The 13696-nt window shown below is 41.3% G+C and overlaps 1 protein-coding gene across 10 annotated transcripts in view; it reads right to left on the bottom strand.

Annotated features, from left to right (window-relative positions):
* The window catches only part of LOC126297914 (thrombospondin type-1 domain-containing protein 7A-like), a 1219654-nt gene that overhangs the window by 483858 nt on the left and 722100 nt on the right, over positions 1-13696 (bottom strand). The window lies entirely within an intron of this gene.

The raw sequence follows: 13696 nt of genomic DNA, 5'->3' as shown, positions 1-13696 counted from the left end.
TTGCGAGGAACGGTGTCGAAAGCCATATGGAAATCTAAAACTATGGATTCAATTTGACATCCCCTGTCGATAGCACTTATTACTTCATGAGTATAGAGAGCTAGTTGTGTTTCGCAAGAACGATATTTTCTGAATCCGTGCTGACTATGTGTCAATAAATCGTTTTCTTCTAGGTACTTCATAATGTTGGAATACAGTGTTTGTTCCAGATCCCTACTGCAAATCGACGTTTGTGATATGGGCCTGTAATTCAGCGGATTACTCCTGCTTCCCTTTTTGGGTATTGGTGTGACTTGAGCAGTTTTCCAGTCTTTAGGTACGGATCTTCCTGAGAGCGAACGATTGTACATAAGTGCTAACTATGGAGCTATTATATCAGCATACTCTGAGAGGAACCTGACTGGTATGTAGTCTGGACCGGAGGCCTTGGCTTTATTAAGTGATTTAAGATACTTTGATACACCGAGAATATCTACATCTTGGCAGTTGTTCTTGATTGGAATTCAGGGTTAAATAATTTTATGTTTGGCAATGCTGTATTTGAACATCCAACTACAGTTACTCAACGACTACATTTTACCGTACAACAAAGTGTCGTCAAAAACAGTCATAAATTGATGCTCACGCTGTTCACGATTTCATTTATGTGTATAGATAATAAGGGTGGGTCTATCACACTTCCGTGGGGTAATCTTAGCTATACTCCTGTCTCTGATGAATTCTCGACGTCATCGAAAATGTACCTCGTTCTATTACTTAAAGGTCTCCGAGCCACTCACGTATTTGGTAACCTAATCCGTATGCTCAGATCTTCGTCAGCAGTCTGCAGTGGAGCAGTGTATTAAACACTTTTCGGAAATCTTGAAATATGAAATCTGCCATGTTGACCTTCATCCAAGTTTCACATGATGTCACGTAAGAAAAGTGCAAGCAGAGTTTCACACAAGCATTGCTTTATAAATCAGTGCTGATTAATAGACAGAAGCTTTTCTGTCTCAAGGATATATTTTATATTCGAATTAAGAATGTGTTGAACAATTCAATAGCAAACCGATGTTAAAGATATTGGTCTTTAATCTGAGGGGTTCGCTCCATTGTCTTACTCACAGGAGTCACCTTCGCTTTTATTCAGTCCCTTAGGATTTTGCTGTGGGCGAGTGCTTCCCGATGAATGCAAGCTAAGTAAGGGGCCAATGCTGCAGAGCACTCCCTGTATAAGTGAATTGGGATTCCTTCTGAACCTGGTGACTTATTTGTTTTCAATCCTTCCATATCCTTCTTTACGCCTCAGGTGCATATTTGTATGTCCTCCATGCGCAGTCTGTGCGACAGTGAAACGACATTATACGTGTACGATCCTCCTGTGTGACTGATTTCTTAAAAGCGAAATTTAAATCTTCAGTTTCCACCCCAGACTGATTGATGAATGTCTGGATAGAAGCCTTCGATCCACTTAGTGATTTTACCCGACCAGAATTTTCTCGGGTTCTAGGCAAAATCTCCAACTAAGGTATGAATGTGTAAGTTGCTGTATACTTAGACCATTGATACGGACTTACGAATTTCTATTGACATTTTCCTGTCGATATTTGATCGTTCTTTTTTTCTTTTTTGAACACGGAGTGTAACAACCTATACTTCCTCAGCATTTTTAAGAATTTGATTATTAAATCACGAAATTTTTTTTCTTGCCATCGTTACTCCATACGCAGTGGTTGAGAAGGGAGTGAAACAGGGTTGTAGCCTTTCCCCGATGTAATTCAATCTGTATATTGAGCAAGCAGTAAAGGAAACAAAAGAAAAATTTGGTGTAGGAATTAAAGCCCAGGCAGAAGAAATAATAACTTTGAGGTTTGCCGATGGCATTTCAATTTTGGCAGAGACAGCAAAGGACTTGGAAGAGCAGTGGAAAGGAATGGCCAGTATCTTGAAAGGAGGATATAATATGAACATGAACAAAAGCAAAACGAGGATAATGGAATTTAGTCAAATTAAATCAGGTGACAGTAAGGGAATTAAATTAGGAAATGAGACACTTAAAGTATTAAATAAGTTTTACTATTTGGGAAGCAAAGTAACTGATGATGGTCGAAGCAGGGAGGATATAAAATGCAGCCTGTCAATGGCAAGAAAAGCGTTCCTGAAGAAGAGAAATTTGGGAACGTCAAGTATAGATTTAAGTGTCAGGAAGTCCTTCCTGAAAGTATTTGTAAGGAGTGTAGCCACGTATAGAAGTGACACATGAACGCTTTTGAAATGCGGTGCTACAGAAGAATAATTAAGATTGGATTGGTGGATCACGTAACTAATGAGGAGAAATCGAATAGAATTGGTGAGAAGAGAAATTTGTGGTATAACCTGACCAAAAGAAGCGATCAGTTGGTAGGACACATTCTAAGACATCAAAGGATCACCAATTTAGTACTGGAAGGAAGGGTGTGAGTTAAAAATCGTAGATGAAGACCAAGAGATGAACACAGTAAACAGATTCAGAGGGATGTAGGCTGCAGTAGTTACTCGGAGATGAAGAGGCTTGCACAGTATAGAGTAGCACGGAGAGTTGCATCGAACTAGTCTTCAGACTGAAGACCACAACAACAACACATTCCACTCGCTGGGCACATACGTTTCCTAAGCGCGATATGCAACCGTTTTAAACTTTGCTCATAAATGCTGTAGGTCCATCATATTGGAACTAAATGGGATGTTAATAACTGCTTAACTGTTTTTTCTAGCACAAGTTCTCTCCTAGCCTTCTTGATGGATTTTTTAATTTTAGTAATCAACATCGCTATATTGATATCATAATGACTAATTCCTGTCTGTATGCTGAGACTGTCAGTAAATTCAGGCCTGTTTTTAGCTACAAGGTCTAAAATCACTGACAGAAAGAAATCGCATCACCAAGAAGAAGATGTGCTACAAAATGAGAGTTGGTAGGCGTATTTCTACACCAGAAAGATGATATCTATTCAAATTTGCACCAGCTACGTAAGAGTGGAGCTAGTAGCACCACAATGATGATGCAAGTCAGGTTTGCTTTAAATACACGCTGTAACGGTCGTGAGCGTTAGTTTGCTTTGAGATTGGACGTGGAGAGTTGATGTTAGTCAAACAGCATTAACCGTTCCTGTATTGACCGACCAAGTGCATAAAACTCTATCCCACAAACTGACATCCGCCAGCTGTACAACACAACGCATGCACGTTTGCATGCTTGCATTCAGCATGCTGAGGTTACACCGGTTATTACTGTATCAGCAATTCATATTTTCAGTGGATTATCTCACTCATGCATTAACCTGAGACCTTGCAGTGTTAATCACTTACCTACGCTACCTAACAAATGTATGAACAAAACTGCATTACCCTGCATTAATAAACTTTAGTGTTGCCATTTTTTCCGCCAGTGTATTTCCACTTTGTGTGAGTTATCTAACTATTTCTTCAAGGCAGTTCTTGGAGAATGTGTTCAAAAGTAATTCACAGCCGTTTCTGTCCGTACCATCTGTAATGAATCCATACACCTCTCAACCTATACTCGGTATATTAAAGTCCCCCTCAACTAATACCATACGATCTGCCTATTTCCGTGCTACTGAGCATGGGTTTCCGTTGCACGATTCTACAGCTTTTACGGTGGAATCAGGAATAATGAACCAAATGCCATGTGAGTCTACAGGGCATTTGTTACAGCTTTTATTTGAACGTGATAAGTTGAATATATTGGACCTGGACTGGAATTCGAATTACGATCTTGATTTTCGTGGAAATAGAGCCCTTCTTGAGGACACGGTTCCAAAAAATAGTTGTTTGGTCAAGATTACAAACTTCTCTTGATCTCCGCGTAACGCACGTCCCTGGGTTTCAATCCTGGACCGGCAGAACAATTTTTCCCATGTCGTATCGAGCTCTAACATTTTATTTTTATCTCTTCATTCGTTGTCAACAATAATGATAGATTAGGGTTTCAACTAGCAGTGAGACACAGAAACTGCAATGAGCTTCGCATTTTTTGTCACTAGGAACGCTTCGTTCCTGCAGCGACCAACGGTTCACTCTTGCTAGGAGAGGACCAAGTTCTTTCCCATACTCTGTGTTGAATCGTGTATGTATCCCATGAAGTCCTGTCGCTTTTCCTCTGTTCTGTGATATTAGTTGGTTTTATATCCTGCGAACTTCGTGTAACACTACAACTACAAAGTCAGTGTATCGACCATCTTCTTGAGAGCGACTAAAGAGCCGTCTGACACTGTCCGTGGAAGCCTACGCTCTTATTCACTGTAAATTTTTCTACACTTCAAGGAGTGTGGATTCATTCTGGACAATTTTTTCCGGGAGTTTCAATTATTGCATTGTTTATTGAAGTATTACGCGATGAATCAGTCAACTTATCGGCAGATGCAATTATTTGTTTGTTTTCTAATGAACGAATGGGAGACGTCACATTAACGAAACATATGTTCGGCAAGAGTATTGAAGGCCAGTGAAATCAGACTCGTAACATTTACTGGTCCATGGTTAAAGAAGATATAAGTGACAGTCATAAATAGCAAAGTGTGTATCAAACAGTTAATAGAACAAAGAGTTTGGATGGAACTAGCATCAAATGCGAAGCTAGATTAATATTATTCTTAGTAGGATGCACCAAAATACCTGCTTATAATAACTGGTCTTTATTCGCGACAAACTGCTTGGGCATTTATCGCCATTGTCAAGTACGTCCAGACTGATGTGACGTCCGTATTAAATCGCTATATGTTTACATATAGTGTCATAAGCGTGGAACTGTCAAACTACGGCCAGACCTAATTAACTTCTTATTTTCAATATATTTACGTCATTTACGATGTTATAAAACAGTGACAGATATATGACAGTTCACTAACGACGTAATGTGGACGTCACATCGATCTGGACGCACTTGACAATGGCGACAAAATCTGAAACAGTCTGTCATGAGCAAACATTAGTTACTATATGCTGCTATTTCGGAGCATCTTTCTAATAATCAAGTCATTATCAGAGATATATTATGCTGCTGGCTCTAAAAAAGATAAATTTATGTGTATTACGAGACACTTTATTCCAAAAGCCGTAAGGAAGTCATTAAACCAAACGGTTTGATTTAAATGTTGAAACAGTGTCGAAATAAAATACTTATCTCTCTTGTTGCAGACAAGTTGCAAGTTTTAAGAGGTGCTGTGTGGTTGCAAAATATCTTACTACAAGTGTCGTTTAGCTGTGTGACGATTTTCATCTAGTGGTTACGCTTTCGTCACACTGAGTTGTAGTATATTACAGAATGAGTCGATGAAGTGTCAGAGTTCGTATTGATGCTTTGTCTCCTACTCCGTTCCAGTAGGTTTTTCGAAGGTGATTACTCAGGTCCTACCTACGGTTGCTGTTCTGTTTTCTAATAAGAGATTTGAATGTACTATTTACCGATAGTGTAGTCCACTTAAAATTACATGGTAATTGGCACTTCACCTCATGTTATTGTGGCTTTTGTGGTCAGGTCCATTTTGTTCGCCGTTGCCAATGTGCCACAACGAAGTGTCATTTCGCTTGCAGTATTCAAATAGCGCAAAGCAGGTGACGCAGTCTGAACGAGCGTCGTGTAACAACTGGAACGGTGAGCCCAGTCGCGGTTTATTTGACTGTCGCGGACCGCAGAGGTAAACAGTCCATTGTGCACTTGTTTCCTCTTCGTCCGAACATTAAATGATGGCTGCTTGACGGCTATTGTGACAACGCTGCAGTAGAACGTGAAAGACGTCAACAAGCTAGAAACTTCAAGTAACCTATAATTATTAACAGAAAGGCAACCACCACCTATAGCGGATCGATTGGTGGGCCACAGAAACACATAACGTAAAGCAGCATTCCCACTAGCTTCCGAGCCCTAGCTCTTTTTCAAGAAATAATACACGTATTCACACACACACCCACACAGACGTCCAAACGCACACTCTCGTGGCCACGCCGAAAATCCAGTCAGTTTCCTTCGAGAATGTAATTTAATGTATTCGTCATAACTTACAAGTCGTTAACATGTCATATGCATTGCACGTGGTATTATTTCGACGACCTTTGGAAGCAACGAAGCTTGCTATGGTGGTTTTATTCTGGAATTTGCGTTTAAATGCAGTAATTTTCGCAGTCATAGGAAATTATATCCAATGAAACAGCTGTTATTAATGTTTACTTCAACTGAGAAAAGTTATGGAGTGAAGTTCGCTAACGAACACGAAGAAACATCATATTACAGATGCAGTGATATGGCAATTTTCTTTCAAATCGTCCTACAAGCAGACATTTAAATAGACGTTGTATATGATAGTTTCTGGCAGATTAAATCTGTGTGCTGAACCTGGATTGGAAGCAGAACCTCTGCCTTTGCGGGAAATTTACTCTACCATCTGAGCTAACACGATTTCATTTCTGGCAGTCCCTCTTTCCGCTGTGAGGACGGCACATTAATCGTGCCTGGATTGCACAGTCGGTACAGGGAGTTCTCGTGAAAAGCAAAGCTTCTTCTTGGTTCATCACACCATTTTAGTCTGACAAGAAGCTTCAAATTAGCATACACTCCACTGCATTGGGAAAATTTATTTTGGATAGTATATAATGAAATTAGGAAAAATAATTTAATGGTATGTGAAACGATAAGGAATAAATTAGTGCGAAAAGAAATCGAAATGCAGTGAAAGCAAGAATAAAGAGAGAACTGAGGAAGAACTGAAGTTTCAGAACAAGCTGTGAAAGAAGTAATAATCCGAAATACAGAGAAAAGTACCCAAGATTGGCAACCAATTTTTCTGGATTATAAAAAATAGAAAATAGTAAAATACTATGTTTCTAAAGGCTATAATATTCACTTCATAATTCTATGCTCCATTTACAGTTTATTCTTAGAAAATATAATTAAAATAAATATAAAAAATATTTTTCAAAATTTCTACTTAGTAAGTTCGATAAAATCTACAAAATGAGATTACACAAAATTATAAAACGGTATTACATCAGAGTAAACACAATCCTCTCGCAAAGTGTAAGTACACTGATATCCAAAATTAAAGGAACAAACGGAAATTTCACAAGGTTGTTTTTATTTTGCCACAAAACACTATAAACAGGTGATAGTAAAGTAGAAACAATGTAAAGAATAAAAAACGTAAACAACCGTAACATGCAAAACTGTAAACAAATATGTTCTCCGTTTTTTTCCAACTTAAGGAACTTGCACACACATTTCGACAACTGGTTAATGAGTTCAGTATGGGGTGTGACAACCTCCGGTAGCAATATAGACCTGACAACGACGGGACATGCTGTGAATGTGATCAATCTTATGTTGAGGCAACAACGGCCATTTTTCCTGCAGAGCTGCTCCCAGTCTTGGAGAGTAGTTGTTGGATGCTGATGTGATTCAAGCCGTCTCCCTAGTGCATCTCTATGGGATTCAAGTTGGGAGAGCGAGCAGGCATCGCCAAGCGTGTAGTATCTTTCGTTTCCAAGAAAACATCAACCATCCGTGCTCTATGAGGTCGAACATTATCGTCCATCTGGGGTCACAGCACCTCGCAGCAAATGCAGATGAGATCCCAATATTTCGTCACGACACATAACAGCTATTGTGCCTTGCCGATTCACAAGTACAATTTCATGAAGAAGGGTTCGAGTAGTAAACATAACCCCTGTCACCATTAGGGATTCTCCTAGATATCGGTCTGTTTCCATAATGTTAGGGTCCCGAAATCGTGTTACACGTTCCCTCCAAATAAAGGTACATCGAGAATGGCTCTCCAGACTAAATTGGGAGTCACCTGTGAAAACAACATTGGCTCACAGTTCGACCGTCCAGACGGCATGTTGATGACTCCACTCCAGACATTCCCTTCCGTGAAGACGCTTCAGAGACAGACATACAGCAGGTGTCTGACAATAAAGGCCACTCTGCCGAAGCCTTCTGCACACCGTTTGCCTTGATACAACACGACCAGTGGACGTTGCGAGCTCAATTGCCGTGCAGTACTAAGGCGGTAATGTCGTGCCGTTACAGCAAAATCTTCTGAAATCACAGTGGTCGGCCCAGCCCTGGTCTTCAGGATATACTTTCGGTCTCTATAAACTATCGCCACATCCGAGAAACAAGCCAGCCGCTGTGGTATTGCGGTTCTAGGCGCTTAAGTCCGGAAACGCGTTGCTGCTACGGTCGCAGGTTCGAATCCTGTCTCGGGCATGCATGTGTGTGATGTCCTTAGGTTGGTTCGGTTTAAGTAGTTCTAAGTCTAGGGGACTGATGATCTAAAATGTTAAGTCCCATGGTGTTTAGAGCCATTTGAACCGAGAAACAACAGCAAGATCTACATTAAGCCATCGGGCCACATAACTTTGCGACTGTCCTGCTTCCTTTCTTTCCATGATCCTCCACCGCAGATAATCTGGTACACATCTTCTCTGCGCCATACTGCACCGTCTGTGACTGTGTACACAACGATTGTGAATGTGGAGCTACCCGACAAACACTGCCTCGTTTCACAGGTGCCCTGACGTCGTCGTTGGCATGGTTGCCCGTTGACCGGAATGGCATCTTCCGTGCAGAACACCATTGTAAGGACATCTAGTTGAGAGTTTGTATGATTATATAGTGAATTAGACACACGACGGGGAAATAGCAGTTTGTCGCTGTAATTTTGGACACCAGTGTATAATACTGTATAGCACCTTCTATAAGGTTACAGAACGTCCCAGTGTTTCCTTTGGGAAAACCAAGAGCTGTGCTATAGGATGTTCCTGAAGGTTTTGTTTCTGATAATTTGGTGGTTATTAAGAAGAATACTAATCCATTTTTCCCCTCAACTTCGTCTTTGTTAGGCTGTTCAGTGTTATTTACCTCTGCTAATTGTATGACCATTCTTCACAAGACACTAAGAGTAACTCCAAAGAAAGAAGCTTCCATAGCAAATCAATAATAAACCAGCTCTTCTTCAAGATCTTTTCCCAAAATCGAAGGTTTGTCTCGTTTTGTTTTCGCTACTTCCCCAGGTATGTACTCCATGCTGTAAATTCTCGTAAGTGTTGTTTCTGAAATGTTAAACTGTTTACCGTCCTTCTCCCAACCCATCTTTTTATCGATTGTCCTTTTGGAATCAGACAGTCTTTAGACATGAAAAAGTAAGGGGTCTGGTTGAACCAACTAAAGGGGCTCAGTTTACGCGAGTGGAGCATACATATTTTGAAGACAATAAATTATGAACTTAACATTTTCATGAAACGATTTAATCATAAACATTGACCTTAAACCTTACTATTCAAGAACACATGAAAGCTGAACGGTTTATCTGCCAAAGCCTACGAGAAATAGCAAAAATGTGACATAATGTAAAAACTTTTCCCATTGTCAAAACATTTAATGACAAACTGAATATCTACAATTGAAGCGGGTGACTTTTTCGCTCCGCTACAGAATGATAAAGGCCAGAACTATTATTTACAGTTAGTTCCACTAGAGTTCAGGAAAATTCAGAGCAAGAGACCAGGGGAATCCACTTTAGGGGAGGAATCCAGTTTCGGTCAATGTCCTAATTTATGTATTATGAATATGAGTTATTAAACTGTATAAGAAGAAGGAAAGTAATACTTTTTTGACATGAATTGGTTATGATCGTAGGGTATAAAGCCTTTGTGTAACTGGACATTATGTAAGTGGCCTTGGAAAAGAATTGTCGAGAGTAGAATTAACCATGTTATCCACATGCGGTTGTGAGGTGTAGGGACGAGGGACAGTCTTAATCAATCCTGAGGTGGAACGTCGCGCTGGGCTATTGCTGCCACTCGCACTGAAAGGAGATGCACCTCACGCTCACACGAGAATGCATCGCACACTGACCTCACGCTACCCCTCACACCACCCTATAACAGCGTCCACCACTGTGGAGTCTCTAACAATCAAGCAGTGAATAAGCTACGTCGGACGCAATGCTGCTATAAACCGAATTTTCGTTTGCGTGGGTTAATGCCTCAGGCCGTAGTTCGGAACACGATGATAATAACCCGTCTGGTGGAATGAATATTTCAGTTAGACAACTCATCACGTGGGATTGTTTTTTGTCTGCCGACTCGTAGTTCTTACGAGGTTCTGACGGCGGATTTGTAATTATGCGGTAATTGAACGCTTAGAAAGAAAGTATAGATTGCACAAAAACGAGCAGTAAAAATAATGTGTATTCACTCTTCAAGGAGTTAGGCATTTTAACCGCACCGTCATATTACATATATTCGCTAACGAAATTCGTCATGAATAGTCCATCCCAATTTCAGAAGGACGGTGATGTCCATTCCTACAACAATAGAGGAAAAATGACCTTTACTTCATGTTATTAAATATTTGGGACTCAGGAGGGGGGTCAATATACAGCAACATTTTCGCAATACCTGGTCGCGAAGCAAATTTCAAATCTAAGCTAAAGTCATTTCTTGTGGACAACTCCCTCTTTTACACGAACGAATGTTTATACATATCTTATACACTGACTCGGTTCACAGTGTTTCGATAAACGAATCGTTCAAATGCTCTACGGAACATGTTACTAACTAACTAACTTTGTGCATTGTGTTCACAGTGACGGACTCTCGCTGTGGTTAAAGGAGCGGGACGTGTTGAGAACTTAGAACGCAGACATTCGAAGATCCCGTATGAATGCACATCTTATTTGAGGGATACGGGGAGTTTCAGTGAGGAGGGTAAAAACTTCCACGAGTGGTGGAGAAGTGAAACTGTGTCAGTGTGAGATTATGAACGCTGGTATCGAAACGACTGAGTAGACAGCTACGAAGCGAAACGTTTTGTAGGATAACTCTACTACTGTCACTCTAGATCCTACGAAAAGTTGTTCGTGTGAAAGACTACACTAATTTACTGTGTATATACCTGTATCTGCTAATGTTGCAGATTACGCACTCCCGGCTAACATTTAGGCGCACATCATGAGGGATACGGACCCGAAACTCCACTTATGCTGTGAAAATGGTGAGATGTATTCACGGACAAGTACAATCATAATGTAAGTTTCTGTAAAACTGCAATCAGTGGTTACAATTTGATGTACACAACCATAGTGAAATGGCGCTGTACATGATCACGGAATTAACATGCATCATTTCAGTGTGCTGATAAGCAAATGGATACTGCAGGGAAGTTGAGAGATTGTATTGCGCCAGAACCGAATTAGGAGATGTATGAACCATATTTCCAAGACTGTTCCAAATTAAATGTCGTATGGCTTTGTTAGCTGGGATCTCCCACGAGATGGGTTCACCCGTCTAGAGGAAACGATGTTCTTCTTTCTCGCACATTGGCCCCACGGATGCGTATATAGTGTAGTGTTATGTATGAGATATATGACGACGATTATAGAAGGGACAGGGTAGAACATGGTGCCAGCACATAACCTACTCATCTAAAATAGAACCAAGGTGGCCGCCTAGTTTCACATCCCCATCCAATGAACGGATCACCATTAACAGTGTCACATGTCCTCATTTCACCATCAGACACTTCGTAGGGGTTTGGCATTTAATCCAGAACATTGGCGAAAATACTAGTGATCAGGAACTTTACCCCATAACATCTCCTGTCATTCCTGGCCTAATGCTGGCAGTGAAAATTTCATCCATCACCAGGATTTCAATCAGCTAACTTCCGAGAAGGGCGCCACTGCACAGTCACGCGTTAGCGGCCTCGACTACGGAAGAGGGTTAATGTTCCTAAAATACTGAGAAACAGAAAAATGGCGTTAAATAACCATTCAATAAGCTAAGTTTGAAACAGGTTAGTGTATCGGTATTTTAAGGATAAGAGTACGGGAAACGTAGCTATACCGCTACCATTTTGGGAATATGTATCTCATGCTGACCTCATACTTTGCGTCATGGTTGGTTGATCTGAGGTAGGAGACCAGACAGCGATGTCATTGGTCCCATCGGATTAGTGAAGGATGGTGAAGGAAATTGGTCGTGCCCTTTCAAAGGAACCATACGGGCATTTGTCTGAAGCGATTCAGGGAAAACACGGAAAATCTAATTCAGGATGGCCGGACGCGGGTTTGAGCCGCCGTCCTCCCTAATGCGAGTCCAGTGTGCTAACCACTGCGCCACCATGCTCTTCGGTCATGTAGAGCCTTTGGGTGCTTCAGAGCTGTGTATTTAATTTTTCCGGGTGAAGCCTGTTTCTCCATAACGGAATGCTCAATAGTCTCAATAGTCACCTATTGGCCCCTAAGAATCTCCAATCTTTAACTGTGAAGAGGTATAAACATAGTTAAAATTCACGAAAATCCTATCTAAGAGACATACTGCCGATGTTTACAGGAGATATCACACGGAATCACCGTGCAAGAGGAGGTCGTAATTCGGGACTATATCGTTCGCTTGATCAGAGCCCATTCGATTTCTTAAGGGATGATTTGGATTTTCTTGCACACGTAACACATGAAGAGGACCTTCTGACGAGAATTATTTCTGCTTTGTGCCTGAGACATCCTACGAATAAAACTGGGTTGTTTGAAGAATTTTGAAAAAACATTCGACTCACTTGTTTCCAGACTGTAACATTAGGCGTATGTAGGTGACCTAATCGGCCATCTGCAACTAGTAAGAGGTAAGGTGAATTTGTTTGCGAATCTGTGCGGCTCCGGAGCCGATAGAACGCTGCCAGGCGGCTTGCCACGGCCACTCCAGGTGAGCCATGTTCGTTAGCAAAGGGCCGCATGAGGGGAAAATCCTTAAGCTGGAAATTTGGAGGGCTGTTACTGGTATGTCCTTTGTGTAAGAGATGCTCCAACAAAGGGCGGGGTATCAGAAAATCTTAAAGATGAATAAGTGAAATCTCTCTGAGATTGAACAGTAACTGACAGTCATATATTCGCGCAAATATGAATACATCTGCGATCTACGGAAAATGAGGCACTACTCACGCAGTAAATGTTAGATACCGTCGCAAGACCACTGTTCACATCGCCACAGTTTTCTTCTACGCTATTGCCGAAAGCTTGAAACGTTAACATGGGAAAATCCTTCAGTCTCCTCCATGCAGACTTAGTGCACGAAGTGGCGATGCGTTAGATCTAGGGATCATGCTGGCCACGGGAATATCTCAATATCAAGCAGTAAGTACATAGAGACACATTTCTTTTGTGGAAGAGCTTTGTCGTTTCGAAAATGGTATCACGATACTGTCACATGAGAAGTAACACATGCGGACACAGGATGTCTATGATGTACCTTTTCTGGCGTCAGATTTTCGTCAGCCTCTACCAGCCGCGAACTGAAGTCATACACGATGGCTTTCCACTCCATGACGCCAGTAGTACACTTCTGTACCTTTCCAAATCACTGGAAGAATGACACCTTTCCCAGGAAGCCACCATACGCGCTGACGATTGTCGTTCGGCGTAATGCAGAACCGCCACTGATCGCTGAATATAGTGCGACACCATTTATCTGCAGTCCATACATCCCGGTCACGGCATCACTACAGACGCAGTAGTTTTTGTTGTTGTGTTAACGGCAGCTTTCGCATGGAACGGTAATTCTCTAATGCGTCTGCTGCTACTGTCCGAAGAATGGTGCGGGATGGCACACCATGGTGCAGAGTGTGGTGTGCGTACTGTAAGACATTCAGTACACACAC

The sequence above is a fragment of the Schistocerca gregaria genome, chromosome X, assembly GCF_023897955.1.
Source record: "Schistocerca gregaria isolate iqSchGreg1 chromosome X, iqSchGreg1.2, whole genome shotgun sequence".
Taxonomy (NCBI): Eukaryota; Metazoa; Arthropoda; class Insecta; order Orthoptera; family Acrididae; genus Schistocerca; species Schistocerca gregaria.
The sequence above is the reverse complement of the archived record's forward strand: the minus strand, read 5'-3'. Positions and strand labels throughout refer to the sequence as shown.